The sequence below is a fragment of the Hyperoodon ampullatus genome, assembly GCF_949752795.1.
Source record: "Hyperoodon ampullatus genome assembly, chromosome: 15".
NCBI lineage: Eukaryota > Metazoa > Chordata > Mammalia > Artiodactyla > Ziphiidae > Hyperoodon > Hyperoodon ampullatus.
The window spans coordinates 70,965,839-70,990,387 of record NC_136928.1 but is presented as its reverse complement, the minus strand read 5'-3'; the positions used below and the strand labels follow the sequence as shown (position 1 = coordinate 70,990,387).

Here is a 24,549-nt window from a genome sequence, read left to right as displayed (position 1 = left end):
CCATGCAGATCATTTCAGAGGACAGCTTCTTACAACATGAATGAACATTGACTCATCTGTGCCTCTGTTCTCTTTGCATTCAGTGCTTGAGGTGTTACCTGAGTCCTTTTGTAAAACCCCAAGTAATCCTTCTTTCTCCTTTCTCCCATCTACATTACCCTTCAATCACTTTTCATATACCATGTTCAGACCGTGGCATTCAAACCACATCTCGCGTTCCTCTTCAGGTTGTTGAAGGAGCTTTTGTGTCCCCACTCCCACCTGTTCCCCCTTCAAGGCACCCTCGAGCACCCTCGCTTAAAGGCACACCACTTCTCCTGGCTGACGCCACCATCAAGGGGGGATTCCTCGCTGCAGTGCTTTACTCAGTCCTCTCCCCACCGCCAGCCTTCACACACCAAAACGTCATTCGATTTTTTTTCTTTTTTCAGAAAATGCAGTTACTCTAATACCAATGGGCCCTTTTCCTGGTGTTCTCATTCCCTTTCACTGATGGTCCTCCTGCTACTCTCAGGAGATGATTATTATTTATTATTTATCAGCCGCCACACTGTACTCTGCTTCCCACAAGATATTAAAGAAGGCACAATCCTTGCACCGAGTTTACAGCCAAGGAGAGAAGAGGCCTGGATTCAGATATCACAGGAGTAAGCTGAAAGAGATTTACCAACGAACCCTCCCCAGGCCCTGGCAGATGGGGGGTGGGGCCTGGCAGAGCCCGCCCCGGGCTGGCTCCGCCCAGTTCAAGCCAAATAGCAAGCAGCTCCCTACCTTTCCACACCCACCTCCCCAATTTCTACCCAGGCCTCGGGCCTCAGCGGCTTCGCCGGAGAGGAGGGGTGGGGGGGGAGGCTTGTTGAAGCCCAGAGATGGGGGATGGGGGAAAAAGATATATTTCCTCTGAAATTCAAAACCAAATGAGGGGGAGGTAGGGGAGGACGGAGAGGGCAGGGAATAAAAGCCACATCTAGATCTACCAAAGAAGGGAAGACTGGTGCTGAAATGAAATGTTCTGGCACAATGGAAAGCCCGCACTGGGGCTGCCACGGGCCTCCAGCCAAACCTTTCCTATCAAGGTTGAAGTTAGGGTCTGTGTAGACAGCGTGTGGAGACGCGGAAGTGATGGAACTAAGAAAGTCAGTGTAGACAGGGTGGGAGTCAGTGTAGACATAGAAGGCTGGGGTGGCCTGAGTAGGGCCTGTGTAAACAGAGAGGTCCTGTGGATTCAAGAGGGTCAGTGTAGACAGGAAAGTCCGTGTACACCGAGGAGAGTCGAGGGTCGGTGGCCAGGATTTACAGGGCTGGCCGTGGTTCTTCAGAGATTTGGACAATTCCTGCTCCTTACCGTGGCTGGAGTGTCATAGGGAGGGCGGAAGCTGAAAGACGATTGGACTTTTCGTTCTCAAACTTTTCCGCCAGTTTCCTCAGGTGTTGAGAGAGGACGGGGAGCTCGCCTCGGTCCCGTCAGCCAACCCTGGGCGGGCGGGGCCGGGAGGCCGGGGCCCAGGAGCCGGGGCCACGCGCCGTGCATCTGCCGGGCGCGGCCGCCGAGCGGGCCGAGCCGGGAGCCACCGCAGGAGGGCGGGGGAGGCGGACGGACGGACGGACACACCCGCGAGCACTCCGCCCGGGCCCGGCGCGCGGCTGCTGGGTATCCCTCGGGCCCCGGGAGCAGCGCTGGGTGCCCGGCCGGGGGCGCCCCGCCTCCCCCACCCTCCGCCCCCGCCCACTCGGGCGCCCGTGATTGGCTCCGCCCGCCCCTGGCTGCACGCCGCAGCCCGCCTCCCTAGCAGCTAAAGCAGACGGTACCCAGAGCGGAGCGAGCCAGAAGGGAGCATGGTCCCCGCGACGCGGCCGCGCCAGCCCCCGCGCCGCCGCCGTCCCCGCCGCCGCGGATCTAGCTGCAGCTCCAGCCCCGGCCCCGGCTCCGCAGGGCCCGCCCGCAGTCCCGGCGGCCGCCGCGCCTGAGTGCAGCCCCCGCCCGAAGCCCGAGCCCCGAGCCCGGAGCCAACCCTAGCCCCGCGGCCGCCGCGGCTGCGGGGAGAGTGGGGGGGCGATGCTGCCGGAGCCGCCGCCGCCGCCGCCGCCTCGGTGAGAGCCGCGCCGCGCCGCGCGTAGCCGCACAGGCTGACAGGCAGAAGGACTGACTTCCCTCTCTCGGGCATCCTTCCTGGGCTGCCGGGAGGCGGCGGCGGAGGAGGAGGAGAAGGAAAAGGGGGAGAAGGCGGAGAGCAGGAACGCGAGGAGGTGGACCTGGATCCGTTTCTCCCGGCCAGGACCCGAGCGGCCCCAGCTACAGCTACCCGCAGGCGCCGTCCCCTATCCATCAGCCCTCCTGCGCCCACTCGCGACCCCAGGCTCTCTGCGCGTCGGACCGGGGCCAGAGCCGCGCGGCCGGAGGTAAGAGCCAGGCTAGGGCGCCAAGGATGCGGCGCCGGGGACCCAGGGTCCTGGAGGCTGCGTGGGGCCGGGCCGGGCTTGGGAGCGGGGCCCGAGTACTCGGAACGCCGGGCTCGGCTCCCGCGGTGGCGGCGGCGGCAGGAGCCTCCCGCGTCTGGACTCGCAAGGCTGCAGGAGCCCTTGCGCCTGCGCTGCTCCAGGGGGGAAAAAAGGCGAGGGGGGGGGAAACTTCCTGCCCCCGGGTGTGTATGCACAGGGGCTGCCCGAGGCCAATGTCGCTGTGGTAGGGGGCGCTGGAAGCGAGTGTGACCCCCCAGCCGAGGCAGCTCCTCGGCTGGGCCCGACAGCATGCGTCCCTCTCCAAGCCACCTCCCCTGAGTGGCCCAGGGCCCGAGCCGGGCTGGGGGCCAGGAAGAGGCACCGGAGGGCTGGACCCTGGGGACGGCCACGCGTCCGGCCTTTGGGGAGGTGCGCGCCTCTGTGCAGCAAGAAGCCAGGTTGGGGTTTCTGACGCCTCCCGTCCTCAGACCCGCATTTGGGGACCTGGTCTCTTCACTCAATCCCAAGTAACTTTCGAGGTAGAGGAGCGTGAAAACCACAGGGAGAAAAGCCCGTACAGACCTTGTTGTGACCCGCCTTCCCTTAACACCTTGTGGGTGCCGGCGTGTTTGGGGGGGGCGAGGAAAGGAGAGCTTACGGGGCTGGTGAAGCGGCTAGGATGGGTGTTGGGTGGGGAGGGGTTGTTTATGTGCGGGATAGTGTGGACGGGGAGATGTGTAATGTGGGAGTGTGGACGCGCGCCCCGACTGCCGCGGGAGGTGCCAGGTGGCAGAGGGCTCACGTCCGGGTCTCTGTGGCCTGGAGCGAGCCGAGAGCGCGAGGGTTATATGCGGTCGCGGCGCGGGTGCGGACGCTGGGCAGTGCGGGCTCTGGGCCCCGAGGGAGGGGAGAGCTCGCCCGGGAGAGCAGAGTCGAGAGCCCGGATAGGTCCGAGGCAGATCCCGGGCAGGTCGGGTCTGCGTTGGCTGGGGAAGGCGGAGACGCGCTGCCTGCCTGCAGCCAACGGTGATGGGGCCAAAGCGCGAGTCTCGGATGCCTGGGTCCGCTAGCTGAGAAGCCAGTTGTCGTTCCTGAGCTCTGGAACCCAATGGTAGACATGGTCAGTTGGTGGGGCCCCCCGCGGGTCCCTAGGGAGCCGCCGCCTTTGCCATCCCTGCCGCTCTGCAAACGCTCTCCTCTCTACGGTGCTTGCGCCGCGGCGCGCCCGGGGCGAATCGTGGACGCAGGTATTTATGCAGCATTAGGCGAGACCTCGGCGCTGGAGGGACAGGACCGCTGAGGACGCCGATCTGCTGCTGCCCGCGAAACTTCCACTTCGTCAGCTCAGGGAAAGTCAGGCTCCACTGCTGCAGGCTCCAGCCTCTCGCCAGCCGAGCTATGCTGGGATTCGGACTCCTCTTGCAGTGACAGATCTGTCCTGGTTACAGCTGTATTTACCCTAATTTCAGTCGCTTTAAAGTCATCTGTCTACTCACTACAGAGTTCCTTTTCTTGCCATGCGGTCTTATCTCCAACTCAGCCCTGGGAGGGCAGATTTAAGGAATTATTTCGGTTTAGGATGAATGACAGCAGATTTAATTAGCCCACCTCATTCGTGATGTTTTTAAAAATTACAGTGGAGAGTGAAGAGCTACTTTTTCACTCTTTTTTGTGGGGGGAGGGCATGATGAACAACTTTATCGATTGTTCATCCCGACTCTTGGCCAAAACGTCGGATAATTCACAGGTGAATACTTTAAAGGCTGGTTGGCATGCATGTATTTGAGTAGTCACATATTCTAGGCATTTATACTAGTATGGAGCTGTGTGCCACTGGTGAATATAGTCTCCGTCCGGTACGTTGTTCTGACTGCACTTGATTTATCATCCTGCTATAAATCAGGGAATTACTAGCACATGTGCCCTTAAACTCTATATGAATTTAATGGCATTTAAATTGGTTTATGGGCTGATGTATTTAACCAATTTTAATAACTTTTCTGCACAAGCATCTTATAAACCGTATTTGTCCATGATTGAGAAAAACATTTTCTTCTGTTCAGTCTCTCCATTTCTAGCACAGTTAACAGAAATTTATAGTCTCCAACTTTCATTTGCAAGCAACAATCCAAACGAAATACCTAGAGTTGTACTGAAATAAAATATCCTATGGTAGCCATGGTAACAAATAGATTAAGGGTTACTGGTTTTCATGTGTATGTGACGGAAGCGAGGAATCTAGGTTGTGTCTTTTTAATTATGCTTCTAATGAGTGGTGGTCATACTTCAAGTACTCAATGCGGGAGATAAACAAGACTGAGAATTCAGTTTTGTGAGAGGTTTATTGGAACAAAGACTAGTAGAGCCCAAGAGAATGACTTCTGCTAACTGCAGCTCCTCATATCCAAAAAGCAAATGGATAAAACCTTTTTTGCTTTTCAAGTAGATGAGAATTGAGTTAGTCCCTTTAAGAATAGAAAATTTATTTTCTAAAAGAAAAGGAACCTTTAAATCCAGCCCGTGTTTTCTAGGAATAAACATGTTAGAAGTGTGGATGTTGGTGTGGATTGTCACAGTTGTTATCAACACCTGTCAGTCTAAGTGAGGCATATCATTAGTGTATTCAGATCTTGCCTATTTCAATATTCATGCATTTCCATGGTGATCTGTTCCATTTTTGTTTACTTAGTCAACCTTATAAATCTTTGGCATCAGTTTCAGTTGTACCATCTTTTTTCTTTCATTTATCAATTGATTTGGCTGCAAATCATTTCCAGTTTAAAGCGTTTTCTTTTTTTTCTCTCTATCTGCTAGGTCCCAAAAGTTTACACTATTCCTGGTTGCACACAGATATAAAAGGGTTAAATTTTTTTAATCGACTCAAATAACACCACTGATGCTAATGTAGTTTTTTAGCATCTCATTTGATATGTGTGTGTGCATGGGGGTTTTTTGTTTGTTTTTCTTTTTTCTTCCAGCAGGCTTACCCTAAAGCTTTCTCACTTTATGGCCTGGAGATGTCAATCCAACCCAGCAGAATTGACTAAAGGTTTCCCTCTCTCCCTTCCTTCCCTCCTTCCCTCCTTCCTTCTTTCCTTCTTTCCTTCCTTCCTTCCTTTTTTCCCCTCCTACCCTGTTATGGTTCAAGGATTCTTTATGTCTTCTGCTATATCTGGCTTAAACAGACTTCTGGACTTTGTGTGCTGGAACAAGCCTGTCCTCCTAGGATCTTTTCTCATCCAGTAGTAGCCAAAGACAGAAGGTTGTGGAGCATCTGAGGCTTTTTCTGAATACGATATACGTTTAGTCACAGCATGTAGTGTCTCTAGGATCATTGTAACATTGTAAGTTCACTGAACAGGAAGCTTTGCTTAAATGCGAGTGATGATTTTGCTCACCCACTTTCAACTTTGCTTTCTAATGATGCAGTCCTATGCTAATCACACCCTGTATATTTCAGAAATATCAAGGCAAGCATTAGCACGCTACTGACTTATTAGGATCAGGCAAAATAATTGGAGCACTTAAGTTCAAAGTCAGATGGAGAAACGGAATTATAACCAATCTTGTGATTCTGTAATCGGTCAGCTAAGTACTTACTTGGGGGTAGGGGGAGGAATAAACACCATGAATAAGAAATCCAGCCTTTGGTTGTGGTGGGTGAGGCTAAACCAAAGCAGAAACCATGTAGGATGACTGGAGAATAATCTCTTTGCAGGGAATTCCCTGGTGGTCCAGTGGTTAGGACTCAGTGTTCTCACTGCCGGGGCCCGGGGTTCAATCCCTGGTGGGGGAATTAAGGTCCCGCAAGCGGCGCAGCAAAAAAATGAAAGAAAGAAAGAAAAGAAATCTCTTTGCAGACAGATAAATCACATGTAAACCCAAATGTTTAGAAACTGGAAGAATGTAGTTTATGCAGAGGATGGTCGTTTGTTATTACTCAGGAAATCGGGATTCATCTCCTAACATGCTAAAAAAAAAAATATCCTGAATAATTTTGGTTAAGAAGGAAAAGTGTGTCAGAATTTTTTACCTGCCTGCTGAGATCAAGATCACTCTGAAAGCAAACTCTGGTTCTTCCTACAACAGCTACCCGCTTACTTTCCTGAAGTCCTAGGTCAGAAAGGTAGTCTCTGCTTTCTTTAAGGAAATCACTTGAAAACAGGGAAATTGAAGCTGCAAAAAAAAAAAAAAAAAAAAAGATGAGGTAGGTTGATCATTGGAAGTAGCAACACAATTATTTGTGAAATAAACTTTATTGTCTTGGGGCATCTCTACCTTTAGGGAGGGAAAGGGAAGACTTCTCATTTCCCATGAGAGAGGATATCTGCATGAAATTCACATGGTTCAGACTCTTGACTCTGCAGCAGGTGTTGATGATTCAGAAACTAGAACAGGGATGGTTGAGCATTGTGAAAGTGATCTGGTTTGGGCCAAGAGGTCAGCTCCCCAAACATTTGATGGCTGTCATTGGCCCCACAGGTGTCAATTTTTTGTAATTATTTTCTAGAGTTTTGAAATTTTTAAATCACTGACTCTTTTAAGGATATATGCGTGTGTTATGTATATACATACACATACACATATACAAATACATTATATATAAAATATGTATATATACACACATGTATACAAATATGTATTCTGCCATTTTATTTTTTAAAATTGTGGTAAAAAGAAACACATAACATAAAATGTATCATCTTTACCATCTTTTTTTTTTTGGCGGTACGCGGGCCTCTCACTGCTGTGGCCTCTCCCATTGCGGAGCACAGGCTCCGGACACGCAGGCTCAGTGGCCATGGCTCACGGGCCCAGCCGCTCCGCGGCATGTGGGATCCTCCCGGACCAGGGCACGAACCCGTGTCCCCCTGCATCGGCAGGCGGACTCTCAACCACTGCGCCACCAGGGCAGCCCTCATCTTTACCATTTTTAAGTGTACATTTCAGGAGTGCTGATATTTATATTGACGTGCAGTGGATATCCAGAACTTTCTCATCATGCAAAACTGAAACTCTATGCCGATTAAGCAGCAGCTGCCCATTTCCCCCTTCCCCATTCCCTGGCAACCACCATTCTACTTTCTGTTTCTATACATTTGACTACTTTAGATATCTCATGTAAGGGGAAATCTTACAGTGCATGCCTATGAACATGGGTGTGCAGATATCTCTTCAAGATCTAGCTTTCAGTTCTTTTCCATATATACCCAGAAGAGGGATTGCTGGATTCTCCCACTTTTTACATGGATATGTTACACTGATCCTCTATTTAAGAGACATGGTGAACATGTAGTCAACAGAATACAGTCAGAGGAAGAATGCAGTAGATGTGACTGACATTTGTTCTTCCTTTTCTGTGGGTACATTTCCTCACAAGTCTCTCCAATCTCTTATGTTTTGCTTTTAGGGCTTGCCTGAGTTGCAGCGATATGGCACAGTGGGTAAAGGCATGGGCTTAGTGTCAGAGTTGAAGGCCAGTGCCTTGTGCCTACTAGCTGTGTGACCTTGGAAAGATCCTTAATGTCAGTATGCCTCCATTTTCTTTTATGAAAATGGAAGGAATAATCGTGGCCAAGATAACTCCGGTAAAACCTGCATCACAGTGTCTGTCTGGCCTAGAGAAGTGCTCTAGAAAGGAGAACTTCGGTCAAGTAGTTGTGATAGAAAAGGCAGCAGCAACCCCTGGAGATCTCAGAAACCATAGACACCTATCCTGTTAAATTTGATCATACATGTTTTCGTAATATGCCAGGGTGTATATAAATACATTGTATTCTGTGAGTCTCATTAGCAGGTCTTATCCTGAAACGAGATTTGCATCACAATTACAATAGTTAAAAATATCCTTGAGTGGATTTGATATATGAACTTTTAATTCATATTTATGAATTTTAATTCAAATTTATGAATTTATTTAATTCATATGTCATAATTTTAGAGTTGATGTGGATTTTAGAGGTCAGCTAATCTCTTATTCAATCACCAGACCTGTATCAAGCCCCAATAATATAATAATAATAGCTTCCAGTTATGGCTGACCACTATATTTTAGTGCTTTACATACATTACCTCTAATCCTCGTATCAACGCTGAGAGGTAGGGATTATCCACATTTTGCAAATGAAGATGAGGCTCAGAAACGTAATCAACTGGCCCAAGGCCATGAATTGTACATCTGGGTTTGAACCCACATCCGTCAACTACCAGTCTGTCTTGTCTTTTCGGTGTGTGTATGGTGGGGCGGGTGTGAGACTCCAGACTGGGTCTCGATGCATTTGCACCACCACACGCTGCCCACTATGCATCAGGTACTGCGCTGTCTGTGCTAATTAACATTTTAAGTAAAATAATTCTACTAGAGGGAACGTGAACTTTAATAAGAATATTGACCAGGTCCAACATTCACAGTACTTTGGGATTTGCTTACCTGCTTCCATTTCCTCTATCTCCTGGAATGCTAAGGAGAAAAACTTTTAGATGTTTGAATGGCAGCTGTTTCCATGTTGAGCCAGTGTAATAACTAAATAGTGAAGTAAGGAGTAGAAACGATGTAGAGAGGATTAAGGATACATCCTGGACCGCTGAAGACTGATCTGGGTGTGTTCACTTTTGAATCCCAGTGCCTAACACAGTGCTTGGCACAAAACTTGATAGTAAAACTATTTGCCTGGATAAATTTATGCCCAGAGAATGTGTCAGGTAATAGACATCAAAGGCTACTTTTTGGAGTTCCTTTTCACTCAGTTAGCTGTGTAGCTGTATCTTCATGGTTTTTCATTGTGTGGAATTTTAGATGCTATATTTGGGCATACATCTATTAAATATGCTTGTTGATGAATTCTAACTAATCTAAATGGAATCTTTTAGGATTTATGACTTGAGACTTGAAGACTAATATTCTTGGAGCTTCTTCGTTCCAGTGATAACTCGAATCTATTTGGCGCTTGTAAGAGTCGACGCAAAGTCCATCCTAGTCCGTCCTTCATATTACACTTCCTCGTGAGGTGTGTCCCCACTTAGATTTTTTAATTTGTGGCATTTCAAAACAAAAGCATTGTTTTAAGGGAAAATAAAACACCCTGCAATCATAGAGACCACTATGAAAGGGCAATAACACTGTATCTTCCAATTTCTGTCCTATTTGAATTCTTTGCGGGGGGGGGGCGGGTTGGTTGGTTGGTTTTGGAGATGGATGAGAGGATGTGAACAGAACCTGGGGCGGACACCACAAGATGTGTTTGCTCCCTGTTTTATCTCTTCTAACCCTCACTCAGGCAAGGAATGACTTCTCCAGTTTGAGATGCACTGGGAGAAAGGCATGGCTGCAATGCCTTTGATTGAACTTGTAACTGAGCGATCCCACAGGAAATGATGCTGGGTGAGGGTGAGGCTCCGCCCCACCACCTCCTGCTTCCTTACTCCTGAGCTTGTTTCTCCCCTCAAGGTAAAATCAGGCAGGAGGCTTTCTGTTTCTTCAGGCATCCCTGCAAAGCTCTTAGAAGCAGGGCCAGTGGTGGGGACGATGAAGCACGAACAGACAAGAGGACTGTCTGTCTTGTGAAAAGCAAAAGCTTAGGCCAAATTAGAGACCTAACAGTTGCCAGATCATCCCTGTTTTCCTTTTGGATATTTAGCAACATTGAGAAGTAGTGGCGAAAGGTGAAACGTGCATTTTAAAAAACAAAACAAAATCTTACCTTTCTCTTTTATCTTCTCTTTTCAAATTTCCAACTTTAAGCATTTGCTTTCGGATCAAAACTGCAGCTGAACTTAGCCTCCTTAGGAACTTTAATGATATATTCATCTCCTGGAGCTTCTAAACGAGTATAGACCCAGTAACTGTTTACTGAGCAGGTACAATGAGAGAACGGTTCCTTTCATGCGGCATCTCTTTTGTTGCTCACCTTGTGATGTGGGTGGCAATATTCCCATTTTGCAGATGAGTTCTAGAGAGACAGAGCCTTTGCCTGAGGTCAGATCAACAAACACGGGTGGCTGGGGGGTAGGTGAAAGGAATGCACAAGCCTGGCCTCCAGACGACTGTCAACCTCTAAAGAAGGGGGAGAGCCAGTATTCCTCTTCATACAGAATATAAATTGCTTATTTAAATAACAATATATACACACTTAGCCACATTGCTCACTGATTACCACAGTTGACATAATAAGTTGAGATCCAGCTAATTTTATTTTAAGCCTTGAAATAAACCTGAAAGTGAGACCCGTCAATATGATTTCAAATTCCTTCACACTTAAACTCACTGCCATCATCATTTGTAAACTGAACAAAAGTTCGATTCTGAGTTTATCTTGAAGGCTTAGGTCTAACTGACTACTTATCCTTGTGGTCAGAAGGCTTCTTAGGGTGCCCTGACTTACATGGATGAGAATCAAATATTCAAGGATTAAATGGCTTCCTGTTTACAATGCTTAGAACAACACCAGGCATATTGTAACTGCTGTCTACGTGTATGGGTGGGTTGGTGTCTGCTCCAAATCATGTGAACAAGTGGTTATTTCTGGATTCATTTTGGGAATCACGACCTCCTTGAAGGCAAGGACCAGCTTTGTCTTTTGGCCTTGGACTTTACACATGTTGGGTGCTCACTGTTCAGATGCCCTGAGATGTGGCCCCGACCATGAGCCCCCAGCCAACTCAGAAGCCCCTGGCATGTGGAGAGCAGGTGGAAGAAGATCAGTGAGGGTCTAGTCCAGCAGTTTCCTGTGAAGTTCGGAAAGAGACCACGGGGGAAGAACCTGACCCTGAATGCTACCACGGGCATCCACGCAGTTCCACCCGGGCACCTAGGTTGGGCACTGCTGCTGCTGGCCAGGCTATCCAGGCCAGTAGAAAATGATGCTACTCTAGCCCTGGTCCTCATGCTGCCAGACCGCAAATCAGTTACCAGTCTGAGACAAGATAAAACGGGAGTAAGCATTTAGAAACTTCTGTTGCATTTGGCACTGCCTTGACAGCCAAGAGCATGATCCTTGGGCTTCTCTCGTTGAAGGTGTGGACCAGTCTGGGGCCACGTCACACTCCCACGTGCGTTGCCGAGAGAGCAGTGTGTGGTGTGAGCTGTGGTCCAGTCGTGCATGCTAAGACCACATTTCGGTTCTTAACAGATTGGAGCTACAAATAAAACCCCCAAACCTGGTCTTTCACCACAGATAGGGGTAGAGGGCAGCGTGGGAGCCTAGATGCAGTTGTCTTGCCAAAGCACGTGCAGTGATTTTCTAAAGCTCTGATCTAGAACCCCTCATCAGTGAGGCCAACGTTGCCACCTTTGGGACAACAAGCAGACTGGATTTTGGCCAGTCCATCAGTGCTCACTGCAGCGGGGGGAGCTGCCTGATCCGTTCTGTCCAGAAAATGATTACCATGTTGGGTGGGCTGTGAAGAGGGGCGTCTGCTCTGTGTGTATGTGCATCCCCAGTCGCTTCCCTGATGCTGAGTGAGAGCTTCAGGGTCTTAGCTCAGGAACCTCATACCCACATTCGTATGAGGCCATTTTGTTGCAAGTCTGCACTGTTTTGACTTCTTGAGCCATGCGTAGGTTATTTCTGCCATTGAATTAGCTTATTTGTTTGGGGTAGGCTATTTTGCCACGAAACTAGCTTGTTTGGTTGATCTGAAGACCTATAAGATGACCATACTCTGATTCTGGCTTTCCAAACCGAAAGCCAGGGCCACCGAATTTGGGAAGTGTCAGTGCCGCATTCGGAAGCCGGATTAGTGAGACCCGGAGGCTGCGTGCAGCAAGTGTGTCTGGCTGATCTTGCTAGCAAAGAGCCTGCTGTAAGTGGAGTGCTGTAATCTATTCGTTTCATGCTGTTCCAACCAGCTTTAATCATCGAAACTTGAATAATATTCAAACTGTGAAAGGAACCTTTTTCTTGCTGAAACCTAGGTGTGCCAAGTAGCAGCTCTGAAGCTTCTCAATCTACTGATCTATGGCAACACATTACAGGGGAAAAAAAAAAAAAGAGGAGTACCTGGGTTGCTTCATGCCCTGTGGGAAAACTGCCTTTTTCCACAATTAAATGGCACTAAGATCTAAAATTTCCTCCTTTGCCCCCAAGGAGAAGAATGATTTTCATGGAAACCATGCTTCACGGAAGTCACTTATTTCCTCCTCATGAACTCACCACCTCTCTTGTAACTGAAGGGACTTTTTTTTTTCACTGGCCCCAGGTCTCCAACAGGGTCTGCCCTGGCACCCCTGGGGGAGAGGTCTGACAGTGTAGAAGCCCACGGGGCTTCCTGGAGGGAGGGGATGTGGGTTGTGTGACCTGGAAGACACCAGCGATTGGGTACTGGGACGTGAGGGGAAGGTCACAGGCAGCAGTGGGGAAACTAATAGGAAAGCAGCTCGGGCTAAGATAAAGCCACACAAACCATTATCCTGTGGCAAGGGCTCCAGCCCTGCATTTCCAGATGGGCTGTGGTGACAGCCCCTGCCTCTCCCATGCTCTCTCCCTCACATCCCCGAGTGAAAAGGGCATTCCAGAGCCACCACCCTGCTCAGGTTCCCACCTAGGAATTTAAAACTTCTCTCCCAGATTCTGCAGAAAGCACAAAAAGCCCTCTTTGTTGGTGAGGACTTCTGGGGAGGTCACAGGGCTGGGGTGGGTACTCACTGAACTGTGAAGTCACAATCCAAGAGCTGTAACTGTCAGCTGTTTTTATTCCAGGTATGCCTCTCAGGACGTCTGGTCTTCAGAAACATTTTTTTGATATCTGGACTAGACACCAAGGCCAGGTATAATCTCCTTGGTCCTCGGAAAAGGGTCAGGCAGTTGCCTGTCTGACTCTTGGCTCCTGTGCTCTGTGCGACCAAGGGACCACTGGGGGTAGGGACGGGGACATGAGATTGACATCTAGGGACTGAGCATGTGACGGTGGGAAGGGCGAGACTGGGTTCTCAGTCCTGCACAAAGTTACGAATGAAACATTTACTTTCAACTCAACAACAAACAAACAAACAGCTCGATGTGAAAAATGGGCAAAGGACTTGAACGGACATGTCTCCAAAGAAGATATACCAATCATCGACAAGCACATGAAAAGATGCTCAACACCACTAATGATTAGGAAAATGCAAATCAAAACCATGATGAGATACCATTTCACACCCATTAGGATGACTATTATTTTTAAAAAATAGAAAATAAAAAGTGTTGGTGAGGGGACTTCCCTGGTGGCGCAGTGGTTGAGAGTCCACGTGCCGATGCAGGGGACACGGGTTTGTGCCCTGGTCCGGGAAGATCCCACATGCTGCGGAGCAGCTAGGCCCGTGAGCCATGGCCACTGAGCCTGCGCGTCCGGAGCCTGTGCTCCGCAACGGGAGAGGCCACGACAGTGACAGGCCCGCGTACCGCAAAAAAAAAAAAAAGTGTTGGTGAGGATGTGGAGAAAGTGGAGCCCTTATGTGCTGCTCATAGCAATATAAAATGGTGTGATCACTAAGGAAAACAGTATAGAGATTCCTCAAAAAAATTAAATATACAATTATCGTACAATCCTGTAATTCTGCTTCTGGGTATATACCGAAAAGAAGTGAAAGCAAGGACTCAAATAGATATTTACACACCCATGTTCATAGCAGCAGTATTTACAATAGCCAAAAGGTGGAAGCAACCCACGTGTTCATCAATGCGTGAATGGATATGTAAAATGTGATACAGTCATACGATGGGATATTACTCAGCCTTACAAAGAGGAAGGAAATTCTGACACATGCTACAACATGGGTGAACCTTGAAGGCATTATGCCAAGTGAAATAAGCCAGTCGTAAAAAGACAAATATTGTATGATTCCACATCTGTGAGGCACCGAGAGTTGTCAGATTCATAGAGACAGAACATAGAATGGTGGTTGCCAAGGGCTGGAGGAGTGGGGAATTAAAACCATACCCACTAAACAACCCACTGTTGTTCAGTGGGTACGATTTTAATTTGGGAAGATGACAAAGTTCTGGAAATGGATGGTGGTAATGTTTGCACAGCAGTGTGACTATATTTAATGCTGCTGAACTGTACACTTAACTGGTTTAAATGGTAAAGTTTATGTTATATATTTTTACCACAATAAAAAAAAAGACTTTTAAACATATTCCAAACTGGCTCTCCTAATAAATTCTTTAAACAATTTGCTTAGGGGGAAAAAAGGCATTTACTTCAACAGTTCATCAGTTTGAGCACCTGCTGTGTACCTTGCCCTTCGCTGGGCATTGTATGTATGTATGTGTTTTATTTGAGGTATAATGAAGCAATACGATAAAATCCACAGATCTAAAGTGTTCAGTTCACTGAGTTTCGATAACTGTATATACCTGTGTAGCCACCATCCAAAACAAGATGTAAAACGTTTTCGTCACCCCAGCAAGTTCCCACATGCCCCCTCCAAGCAATTCTTCTTCTCCTGACCATTTTCTGATGTCTGTCATCAGAGATGCGCTTTGCCTGCTGTGTGACTTTGTATGAACCGAAGCATGTGGTGTGTACTCTGGTGCCCTCTGGCTTCACTAGCCTACCTCGGGCGCCACTTATCCATCTTGACACTTACCCCAGTAGTTCGTTCTTTATTGCTAAGTAGTGTTCCGTGGTGTGTACCGGAGTCGGTGTGTCCACTCTCCTGTGGATGGACACTGAGTGTTGCAGTGTTTGGGGAGTGTTGGCAGCGAGTGAGGAGGTTAGCTGGCCACCTGGGAGTGTCCCCACAGATTGGCGTTGTAATATAAGCTCTCAGTGCAGGGGGGTTTCCTACGAGACTGGCAGCTTACCCGGAGTTGAACAGTCTCCAGGTCCTGGCATTTGGGTGATTGACACTAAAAGTATGGCACCCGCTGGACCAGATGCTCGTGTCGCTACTGGACAGATTTCTCCCTTGAAGGTGCATCACACAGGAAGCTGAGTCTCTTATCCGGAGGCTGCTTGGTGACTCTGCCCTGGGGACAGGAAGTTGGCGGATGGTCTTAAAGGTCAGTGTCCTTGAGCAGTGACTGCACCTCCCCAGCTCAGGCGGCCACCTGACCGGATCCCAGGGGGTAGGGACTAGGGTGACTACTCCCCAGCTCAGCCCCTTCCTCTCTGGTTTGCAGCCTCAGAGCTGGTTGACACGTTCTTTCTGCAGCCGAGTGAATGCCTTTAGTCTGAGACTGTAGCGCAGGAGCTATTCTTGCAAGAGCTGTCCTTACAGTGACCTTGCCCTCTCTGTTGTGACCCGTTCTCCAGTGAGTCTGCAGTCTGACTCTGAGATCAGTGTCCCCCATTTCCACATTTCTGGGTAGCATCTCAGCTCCTGAAGTAGCAGTGAGGCCTTGTGCTCACGAGCCATGGCCTTTGCTGCTAGGGAGGTCAGGCCTCAGTATCCTAGCAGGGCCACCTAGAAATGGCGAAATCCTAGGCAAGTTACTTCATCTCTTGGAACATAGCCACCTCATATAATGACACTAATAATAGCTTTGCTGCCCTACGTACTGCCCGTAACAGGACTGTAAGGTTGGCGGTGGGGGCGGGGGGCAGGTCATTCTTGCCTTCCAGGAATGCACACAAAGTACATCTGCGTGAAAGCTGAGTTCCCTTGTCTCCCCTGTGTCCACATTCCTGGGCCATGCCTCATCGCATGACTTGGAGAGTGCGGGGTGCTAACTGGAACTGTTGCCTCCAGTGGAGAGCTGTGGGAACACGGGCCGAGGAGGGTGTGGTGGTCGCTGGGAAGCCCCCTGGAGCAGGGCATTTGAGGGGGGGAACCTCCCAGGGCAGGTGTGCTGGTGATGGTCGCCCTCCCTCCATCCGGGTGCCTCCTTTTGAACACCCCGGACCCCTGTCCCAGTCCACCATCTCACAAGCTCAATACAGCTAACAACTCTACTCTCCCCTGTGAGAGTTAAGCTGGGAAGGCCAGCTTGGGTTTGCACTGTGATTTCTAAAGGATGCATTGCTCTGAATTCACCTCTGAGAAGTGTTGGTGGCACAGCTGGGAGTCCTGTGAGCCCCGGGACTGTGTGGTCGGCTCCCTGGCCAGAGCCCGTGGTGCTGATGCTCCTGGGACAGGGGAATGGGGCATGGAGCCCATCTCAGCAAGCCAGGGCCTGATGAGTCGTCCCCGCCCACCCGTGGGCACAGGGGACTGAGCCCCTGATGTGGCTGGAGAGGAGGAAGGTGCATTGGGGACAGAGGGACTGTCAGCTGGCCGAGGAGCCACTCTGGCCAGGCTGAGGCCACCCTTGGCTCCCCCCTCTCCTCTTCCATCTCTAGAAGGCTTGTCCATCTCTCTGCCCAGTTCAGATCCTGCCCATCCTTCATGGCTTCCTCTGGGATGAGCCTGTGACCCAGGTTCTCCAGGTAAACGCTTCTTAGGGGTCCCCAGCGGACCGTGTGCTTCTGGAGGATTGATTGCCTCACCTTGCATTTATATTCCTTTGTTGATTTTCCTCTAAGAGCCTAGGCCAGTGCTGGGCACGTGTCACAGTTGGATCACGTGAGCCCCAGAGCAGGGGAATGCCAGTGAGAGGCGGAGCTGGGACTGGAACCCCAAGTCCTAGAACATGGAAACAGCATCCCGAGTGTGCAAGGAGGGGTGGGAGCGGCGGGTCTGGGTGAGGCATCCTCTCCTGTGAATCCTGTGCTGTTTCAAGCCGTGCTGGGTGAAAGAGTGCAAACCCCAGGGAATTTTCTCTCTCTGCCTTGGTTATTGTCACATGCAAGCAGGGATGATTTCCTAAAATGTGTGACTAGATAAGGGATCCCTTCACCAGGATGTGAAATGACTGTGCATTCAAATCTGAGCCATGAAAGATGATCTTTACTCCATTTTTCCTGCGCACCACACACGAATCTTCCCAGGACACTAACCTATGTGCTCATCTGGAGGCCCCGGGGCTTGGGGTCACTGGTGAAAGCGCAGCCTGGAATGGCTCCCGGGTGTTGCCTGTGCGCACCCCCCCTCCACTGTCTTCTCCCCCGACCCGGGTTTGTGTCTCCCCTCTGCCCAGTGATGCACTGACACAGCCCGGTTTGTCTCAGGGGAAAATCTGTCCTCAGAGTACATGTTTGGGTACTGGGGTGGGGTTGGCAAAGAGGTGGCCTGAAGAGCATTCCTTGCCTTTCTCCTGATCAGTAGACTACAAGGAAAAATACAAAACACTTCTTTGGGCATTGAGAGCAAAATTTTTAGAGTGACTTTATCATGAGTTTATCATGAGAATCGTTTTTTAAAAGGAAACTTGCTTAATGAAAAGAAATCAGGGACATATTATATATATACTATGACGTCAAGTATGTAAAAAAAAAAAAAAGAAGAGCATAGAACGAAAGACTGAAAATGTGCCGTAATGTTAACAGTAGTCATTATTCTCCTTTTAAAATTCTACTTAAAATTTGTCTATTTAAAAAATAGGTTTTTAAAAAAAATCAGCATATTTTTCATAATGGAAAAGAATAAAAACATTTAACAGGGGAAAGAAATTTAACTATACTAATAAGGTTAATTTTCGCCACCTGCCACCTTCATAGTGAGCACTGTGTTTGTGTACACGCCCACACAAACACTGATGAAAACACGAAAAGGACAGGCCACAATGTGGAAGAGATTTTTAAACAACCAGTTTTTTAAAGGGAGGAAGGAACAAAATAATTTCATATAATCCCATATATAATATTCTTCACAGTGAATCTCAGACTCACCTTAAATGAACAATTCTCTCAGGGTTCTGTTCCATCCTGGGGCTCCAGCAGGATCCAAGATTGGGGGGTTCTCAGAGACAACCAAGCTAAAGCAGATGCCAAACCTGAAAAGCCTGCCTTGCTGCATGCTAGCTGAGTGCCAGCCTTCTCAAATAACTGTGCCCCCAAGTGGTCGCTTGTCCCTGTAAATTACATCCAGCAAAAAGGTTGCAATTAACCAGATCCTGAGCCACAGGGTTTATAATTTAATAATAATGATGATGTCAGTTACATAGGACAAAAAGGAGTGAGAAAGGAAAGAAGAAACCCAAAATGTGTGTGTGTGTGTGTGTGTGTGTGTAAGTAAGTGTAGAGCAAAAGACGGAAGGATTTTCTGAATGTTTACCTACCCCATACCCCTCCAGAAAGGGGTGTGTGTGTGTGTGTGTATGTGTGTGCATGCATGTGTTTCCACTGGCAGAGGAGCCTGGCCAGAGGGGTGAGGGCGACTGAGCAGAACCCTCCAAGAATTCTGGAGACTGCCCCTTTCTCAGGATGCTCCTCCAGGCCTTTGATGGCCTGCTTCTCTGCAGCAATAGTTCCATGATCGTCTCTTTGGCAGTCTGCCAGAGGCTCTAAGTGTACCAAGAATTGTGTTTTAATAGAAGGCTTTACCTCTGATACAGATTTTAAATGAGGAAGAAACTTTCTTTTCCTCAGCCAGAGCGAAATGCATTTTGCTGCTTGTGAAATGCTGGTGATTACAAGCTACTCTTACATAATTTTATTATTTTCAATTGCTGCCTGTCAATCTCAGGTGATGGTTTCCTGGGAGCAGAAAGGAGGCAGATTCTGGGCGATGATAAAAAAAAAAAAAAAAAAAAAAAAGCCACCCAGTCATTAGCAGATCATACAGAAGTTTAGAAAGGAGAATAATTATCTTTGTGACGAAGCTGTTCAAGATGATCAGAACTTGCATTGCTGAGGTAGACATGCAGAAGTGAATCGAGTGTTTAATGGCCTTTTAGAAAATGCATGTTCACTTTAACAAAGGGTTGATGTTTGAAATTTTAAAAAAAAATCTTTAATGAAGGAGTTCTCTTCAATAACCACGTTTTCAGAAATCTTTGACACTATCGAGGAGGTCCACTGTCATGCCCACAAGAGGGCATTTTCTCATCAACTACTGTAAAAAATGATTTGTTTTTAAAGAGAAGCTGAGAGGCCTTGGGGAAGGAGAGTGTTAATCAGCAACTGGAGATGGAGAGCTGCTTGCAGTTGAGTTGTATGTATGTTCCCACTGAATATGTCCTGCCAGTGCTACCGGCCAGGAATTCTGCTCAGTGGGTTTACTCTGTTTTTAATGTCTTATTCCCAGAATGACTGGGCACTAAAGGAAACCTTTACAAGAGTTTTCTCCAGATACAAGATACCACATGCTAGTATAGCTAGTACCCAGCTATAATTAGGTCCCGAACAGGTATGTAACCCATCAATGACTTTAGTACCAAATTTGATTTTCTAGTATTTTAAGACTCCGACCAAAGTCCTCTACCCTTTCCTGCTCCAAGGTCCTTCCTTTATTTATTTAACAAATACTAATTGAGCACCTACTATGTGTGTCAACAATGAGCCAAGCTCAGACCTTGTCTTCGTGGAACATACATTCTCCATAGGGAGACTTAGCATTAAAAAAGAAAACAAATACTGGAATATAATCTAGATAATTTTAAATGCTATGAGGGACAATAATTGGGAAAAGGAAAGGGGTAGCTATATGGGACTGGATAGTTAAGAATACTTCTCTGAATGGTAACAAATAATATTCTAGTTTTGTTCAATGGGCACCAGTACTATTTAGATTACAAATGTAATAAATTCTTTAAGCTCCCTTCTTCCGAAAAGTTAGTTGCAATGTTTAGTATTTTACGGACCATGAAACATGATGAAAATAGGGGAAGCAACATGAAGTTGCCAGTTATTAGTTTGTTAAATAACATTTTTAAATTACCATCTACTCCACCCCATCATTTCAAAGAACAACTGAATGTTTTAACACCAAAGGGTAGGAAGGATATAATCCCAGAATATGGAAGAGTTGAATGAACTTAGTGTTTTAGAAAATTCACTACATACTCTTGAGTTTTCTCATTTTCCATGGACTAGTCCTGCTCATGGTAATCATCTCCCCTGTCCCCAGACAGGCCCAAGCTACAGAAGGTACAGTAATGGCAGCTCTGTTGACATCAGTTCCACAAGCCTGCCCCGCTCACAGCCACACCTAAGACACAAAAGCAGAAGGTGGTGGTGTGCTTCCTACCCCAGGGATTCTAGGATACTTGGTAGAGAATTCAGCACAAGAGCTATGATGCCCTTAGAGACCCATGTGACAGTTCCTGAAGCCAGGAGTCAAAACTCAACTTTAAAGACATATTTTGAAGGGTCAGAGCAGAATGGGCTGGGCAAATCAAGGAGGGCTTCGTGGGGGAGGTGAGCCTTCAACTTGGCCTTAAAGTATAGATAAGTATGAGGAAGAGGATCATAATGGGTGGCATGTTCATTTTTTTTCAGTTAATGTGGAACATTTTTGGTAATAAAAGTAACACCCATTGTGTAGTATTTTAGGGCAAAATGAAGTAGGTATTAACCTCTAAAACCCTATTGTCTACAGATGGCTTTTCTTCATATTTTATCGTATTTTCTTCTAGTCTTCCTTTTGTTTTGCATTTTTACAATAGATGGGGCCATGTTGCAAATGAAATTTTGGATCTTGCTTTTTTAAACTTTAGAACAGTTTCCCACATCATTAAAAGTGATTCCTAAACATCAATCCTTAATGCCTACATGGTATTTCGTCATGCCTGCAAACTGGTTTACTCAGACATTCCACCCAGCAGGTATACATTTTTTCTCCTATTATAACCCTCTTGTGTATCATTTTGTTTCATAATTTTGGTGTCAGACAGATCTGACAAGACCGAGGCTAACATCAGGCTCATCACGTTATTCACCCAGGCCTCTGTCTCTCGCATGTCACGTGGAAATACTAGGACCAGCATTATGGGGCGGTTGTGAGATTTACAGGAGAGAATGTTTTGGATAGAGTTCTAGAAATAGAATTACCAAGCTTTGATCTTTTAAAATTATATAACTTTCTAATTATAAGAATAATGTTCTTTATGGAAAATTTTAGCAAAAAGAAAAACCATGCCTAATCTCATCACCAAGAGATAAAAACAGTTAACATTTCAGAATCCATTTTTTGTCACTTTGAGTAGAATTGGGATTGTACTATAATATATATCATTTTATCTCCTACTTTTTCTGTCTTAACCTTGTATTGATTTTCCATTGTCTTTATACATTCAAAAACATCTTAAAAGGCTGCATTTCATTATATTCCATTATATGAATGTGCCATATTTTATTTAACTTCTAATTGTTGGATATTTAGAGAATGATTTGCTATTATTAATAACATTGAAATCAGGTGGTGTTGAATATAAATATCTGCAGACATTTTGGATTATTTCCTTAAAATTAATTCCTAGAAGAGGTGTTACCAGATCAGAGGTAGGAACATACAGAAGACATTGATCTGTACCTCCACATCGCCTATTAACTCTTCCATAAATAGCACGTGAACACCTATTTTACCCAACGCTTACCTATTACAGTTTTTGAAACTATCTCAGTCTCTTCATGGTCTCAGTTTGCACACCCTTGATTACCTGTGGGCTAGAGCATTTGTTTCTGTGTTTATTGACATTCCTGTCCTTTGCCTATTCTTCTATTTATATTCATCTTTTCTTATTGATTTATAAGAGCTCTTTATGCATCAGAGAACATTAACCTTTTGGTGTCATGTTAGAAATATTTTTACCAGTTTGTCATTTGTCTTTTAAATCCATTTATGGTTTCTTGATTGTATAGAACCCTTCCATTTGTTTGTTGTCCTATTTGTCAGCCTCTTTCACTTTGATGTTTCCTCTCGGTTTTTTATGCCTGGAAAATCCTTTCCTAACCTGGCTTTAGATATCTGTTCATTTACATTTTCTTCTACCTGTGTCTTGATTTCATTCTATAGATTCAAATTTTTATCCTGTTCTAAGTTATCTCGTTTTGTTGTAAGATGTAAGGTAGGAATTTAACTTTTTTCTTAATGGTTATGTAATCCTTCCAGTTCTGTTTATTGAATGATCTTTCTTTTCTCCCAGTTTGAAATGCTACTTCTCTTAAACACTCAGTCCTTATTTTAGCTAGGGCATGTTTCCAGGTGCTTTATTCTGTTCCATTCTCTCTCTGACCTAGTGCTATACCACACTATTATAATTACAGATGCTTTTATATTGTGTTTTGAAATCTGGTATACAAATCAACTACATTGTTATTATTTTCCAAAATATGTTTAGCTACTATCTCCAACACATCTAATAGCCCAGGTGAACTTTAGAATCATTTTTAACATGCTAAAAAAATCTCTTGTTGACTTTTTTTACATGATATCATATGAATTAGATGATGTCTATAAATTGATTTATAAAGAATTGACATCCTGACTACAATATTGAGTCTGCTCATTCAAAAACATGCTATTCCATTTACTCTCTCGTATTCTGTTTATTTAAGTTTACTCTCATATCTCTCTGTAAATATTTGTGGTGTTTTTCATATGAGCTCTGCACTGTTCTTAGAAATTTCATTCTTAGATGCTACATACAGATAGAGTGAGATCTCTCTGTATTTTTCTGAGTTATTTATTACTGAGAAAGCCGTTAATTTTTATGTATTTATTTTGTATCTTGCCAGGTTATTGAGCTTTTTAATGGACTTTTGTAAGGCTTTCCAAACATGCTGATCATTTTACCAAAAGATTGTATCTACAACCAGTAGTATCTGGAAGAGCTTATATTATCATATTTAAGAATCTGTATTAATTTGGAGGAAAATGGCATCTCGTAGTGTCCTATCTACCATTTCTATAAAATTTCTTTCTGACACTAAGCCTGAGTCCATAATAGAATTTATTTGGTGCGTACCATCTCAGCATGCAATGCTTGTAGGCCTCTCCTGAAGGATGGGCAGCTGTAGTGACTCTGATGTGCTGAAGGGCTCAGTGTTCAGCTAGGAGTCTGGGGTTCACAGCCCTGCCTCGTGGAGGGGGTGGGAGGGACCTGTCATAAAGAACATCGCAGGAGTTAGCCTTGGGCCTACGTCTCAGACCAATTGGGTAGAGTCTGCTGTTACTGATGTTAGGTTTAATTTCACCCAGATGTACACTCACAGCCAGACAAACTGGAGTGTAAAGAAACTGCGCCTGGTGGCGCAGTGGTTGAGAGTCCGCCTGCCGATGCAGGGGATACGGGTTCGTGCCCCGGTCCGGGAAGATCCCACATGCCGCGGAGCGGCTGGGCCCGTGAGCCATGGCCGCTGAGCCTGCGCGTCCGGAGCCTGTGCTCCGCAACGGGAGAGGCCACAGCGGTGAGAGGCCTGCGTACCGCAAAAAAAAATAATAATAAGAAGAAACAGTCAGACACTACTTGTCCCATTGTTGAGCCCTGAAGGACACTCAAGATCTCCATTCACAGCACACAGACAACCCCTCCAAGTGAGCAAAAAAAAGAAGTCTGGCCAGAGATATAACTGTAGTGTCTAGGCACTTGATTCTCGGCAGGTCTGCAGAACTCTCATTACATTGTTGTCTTCTCCAAATTAAGGCTTTCTATCGGTTGTGGGGAAGGAAAAGGTTTCTCCTCCCCGGCTTCTCCCTAGCATATGGCTGGGGGTGTGGGTGGAATCTCCCCACATCCCCGCACAGACAGCTTGTGAATGTACGGATGGTGTGCGTTTCCTCCATTGGATAACTCTTCTTTTACTCTTTGATTTTTATGCCAGTTCGAGAAGGTTGTTTTTCTCCCACTTGAAAATCTCCCTCTGAAGGAATATGTTGCCATCCCCAAGTCCTCTATGTTGTAACTATCTCCTATGAAGCCACACTGTAAGGCAATGCATCTTCCCTCAGTAAAACCCAGACCCATTATTCGTGCTTCAGCAAATATCTGCGTGCCTTCTGTGTGCCAGCCTTTGTGCCTGGCGTTGGAACTCAACGGTGAGCAGGAACGTGCCCGAGTCTTTCCCTCAAAGAGCTTCTAGTCTAGTGGGGGAGACAGACATTTACCAGGGAGTTCAGACAGAAGGCATACTGGGCTGTTACCTGGAGCCTCACTGCATGTTGGGTTCAGGGAGCTGGTGATGACTGAGCTGAGACTTAAAGGAATGGTCGACCTCAGGATTTAAAGGGCGGTCAAGCTGGGGAGGGGATGATGCATTGCAGGCAGAGGAGACAGAGGGACTGTAACCAGTAGAGGAGAGAGTATGACACTTTTCAGGAAGAGGGAAAGCCAGAGAGGCTGGAGCTGAGAAAGCAAGAGCAAGTAT

The 24,549-nt window shown here is 46.6% G+C and overlaps 1 protein-coding gene across 1 annotated transcript in view; it reads left to right on the top strand.

Moving 5' to 3' along the window:
- Window positions 1-2,056: 2,056 nt before the first annotated feature.
- The window catches only part of KLHL29 (kelch like family member 29), a gene marked incomplete at its 3' end in the record, with an annotated part of 307,756 nt that continues 285,263 nt past the window's right edge, over window positions 2,057-24,549 (top strand). The window contains exon 1 of the mRNA XM_079720794.1: window positions 2,057-2,400. The remainder of the gene's footprint in view (window positions 2,401-24,549) is intronic.